This window comes from Chenopodium album, chromosome 22 (genome assembly GCF_948465745.1).
Source record: "Chenopodium album chromosome 22, dcCheAlbu1.1, whole genome shotgun sequence".
Taxonomy (NCBI): domain Eukaryota; kingdom Viridiplantae; phylum Streptophyta; class Magnoliopsida; order Caryophyllales; family Amaranthaceae; genus Chenopodium; species Chenopodium album.
Window position 1 is genome coordinate 27,410,848 of NC_137855.1, and position 3,125 is coordinate 27,413,972.

The following is a 3,125-nucleotide window of genomic DNA, read 5'->3' on the forward strand; positions in this document are numbered from 1 at the left end:
TAAGGCAATTGCAAGTTGTAAAAGTCGTCCATAGTTTAAAGAGGCGAGGACAATGTAATAAAGTGAAAAAAAAAAGTAAAAAAGAGCAAAAGCAAATGCTTTGACAAAATTTAAAAAAAAGTGAAAAATGAAAAAACATCAAATGTATTTTGATGTAAGTGTATTCTCCCTATTTAGAGCATTGAGGACAATTCTCCATTTAAGCTTGGGGGTTAGCGTTCTTACGCTTTTTGTGTATATATTTTTTATTTTTGGCTTTGAATAAGCTTGGGGGTGTCGGTGTTTTTGTTTAGTGATTACTTGATTATGATGTTAAGGATTGATCACCATTTGCTTCACAAATTAGGTACACCACCAAATATTAAATTTTAGCCTACCTTTACCCTTTTCACCCATTCGTTACAACCTTAAAAAGCTCTTTTGACATTTATGGTTGAGTCACAAGTCGATGGAGGAAGATATGAGTCATGCCTATGGAGCGATTTGATAGTCAAGATGTTGAGTAGCCTTAGAATCTCTTCTTTTCCGGTTCCTTCGAGGAATCGTTGAGATGCTCACTAGAGGTGGATTTGAAATTAGTAGGGAGAACGCGGTAAGATTAAACGGGATGAAGGTGAATTGTGTCTTATTAGTTCTCTAAGCTTAGCATATCTAATGTTTCAATCAACCTTGGATATCTTGAAACGTGCACTCCCTTACCTGTTTAGAAAGAATGGCATCCATTTGTGCTTGTTCATTTGCAAAGTCCTTTCAAGAGAAAATGTTTCTTTATTTTTTTTTCCTTTGATTTTTTTTTTTTTTTTTTTTTTTTTTTGTTGAAGACACTAGTAGAAAAAATTTTATTTGTAACGCCCTATTAGTAACTGGCGTATGTTATGCTAATTACAAAAGCATCAATAGTAACCAACTAAGATAATGCCAGTTACAAATTTCATGACATTAGTAATCGGCATAGTAAATATCAGTTACTAATATGTGGTTCATCACAAAATAAATGCCAGTTACAAATATTAAGTCAAAGAAACTTTGACCAAAAAGTTTGTAACTAGCTTATAAACACCAGTTACAAATATTAGGTCAAAGAAACTTTGACCAAAGCGTTTTTAACTAGCTTACAAATGCTCCTTTTACTCATGACCTCTTTCAAGTTAATGAAAGAGAAGAGAGCTTCAATGGTAAGGGAGCACCAACAGTAGACTTGAAACCTCTACCTTTGTGCTTGAGGCATGCATATCTTGATTCCAATGAGTCTTTTCCCGTAATTATCAATTCTAATCTAACGGAGGAGCAAACCTCCCTCTTGATCGATGTTTAGAGAAAACACAAGAAGGCTTTGGGTTATACCATTGATGACATTAAAATTATGAGTCCATCCTTATGCATGCACAAAATTAATCTAGAGGGAGATGCTAAACCCGTTAGGCAAAGGCAAAGGAAGCTTTATCCTTCCATGCAAGAGGTTATGCGGAAGGAAGTTGCTATGCTTCTAGATGCGGGAATTATCTAACCAATTGCTCATAGTAATTGGGTATCTCCCGTACACGTTGTTCCAAAAAAAGGGGGCATGACGATGTTGAAGAATGATAATGATCAACTAGTTCCTACTAGGCTTGTTACTGGTTGGCGCATGTGCATTGACTATCGCCAACACAACACAAGTACATGCAAAGATTATTTTCCATTGCCATTCATTGACCAAATGTTGGAAAGGCTTACAAAGCACTCCTTCTATTGTTTCCTTGACGGTTACTCGGGATATTTCCAAATCTCGATTGAACCCAAGGATCAAGAGAAGACGACTTTCACATGTCTCTATGGTATATATGCGTGCCTTAGGATGCCTTTTGGGCTTTGTAATGCCCCCGCAACATTCCAACGTTGATGTCAATCTTTGGTGATATGATTGAGGATGAGATAGAAGTCTTCATGGACGACTTCTCCGTTAGAGGAGCCACCTATGAAGATTGTCTATTCAATTTATCTTGTTGCTTGGAAAGATGTGAGAGGGTTATCCTCATGTTGAATTGGGAGAAGTGCCATTTTATGGTAGAGAGTGAGATCGTTCTTGGGCATAAAATCTCCCATGCTGACATTGAGGTGGATAGAGCAAAGGTAAAGGTCATTAAGACACTTCTTCCCCTTACATATGTGAGGGAAGTGAGATTTTTCTTGGCCATGCCGGGTTCTATTGCCGTTTTATAAAAGATTTTTCATTAATTTTTAAACCTCTCACATCCCTCTTGCAACAAGATAAAGAATTTGTGTTTGATGATGCTTGTCAAGAATCATTTTTTAGGTTGAAAGAAGCACTTTGCACCGCCCCTATCGTCCAAGGACCGGATTGGTCTTTACCATTTGAACTCATGTGTGATGCAAGAGATGAGGTCATTGGATCGGTTATTGGACAATAAAAGGAAAGGGAAACTTCATGTCATACATTAGTTGGTTATCCAAAACTCTCAACGATGCTCAACGGAATTATACAACTAACGAGAAGGAGTTCTTGGCCATTATACATTCATTTGAGAAATTTAGAACCTACCTCATTGGTTCCAGTACAATACTGTACACCAACCTCTTGGCTCTCAAATATTTGATAAGCAAGACGGAAGATAAATAGAGATTGCTGAGTTGGGTTTTAGTCCTTCAAAATTTTGATTATGAAATGAGAGATAAAGAGGGGCCGAGAACATGGTGGCGGTTTTTGAAGATTGGGTGGTGCAAGGTTTTATAACGACGGTTTGCCAATAGAAGATGCTCCAAGGGATGATGTGTTATATGCTCTTGAGGTGTAAACGGAGCCATGGTACGTATGCGAATATATTGAATTACTTGGCTTGTAGTGCCATACCTCCAGACTTCACTTCCCAACAACATCGAAGACTCAACCATGAAGCCAAGAGACATATATGGGATGACCCCATTTTGTTAAAGAGAGGGGTTGATGGTTTATTGAGAAGATACGTCCCCAACGACAAGGTTCAAAGTGTTCTCCATTGTGCAATCTATGCTCTTTTGGGCCTCTTTATTCAAGGATGCTTGGCAATTTGTTAAGACTTGTGATAGGGGTAGACCTCTAATTTTGGCCTCCTGTTTCATTAGGAAGTGCTATTATGATAGATAAA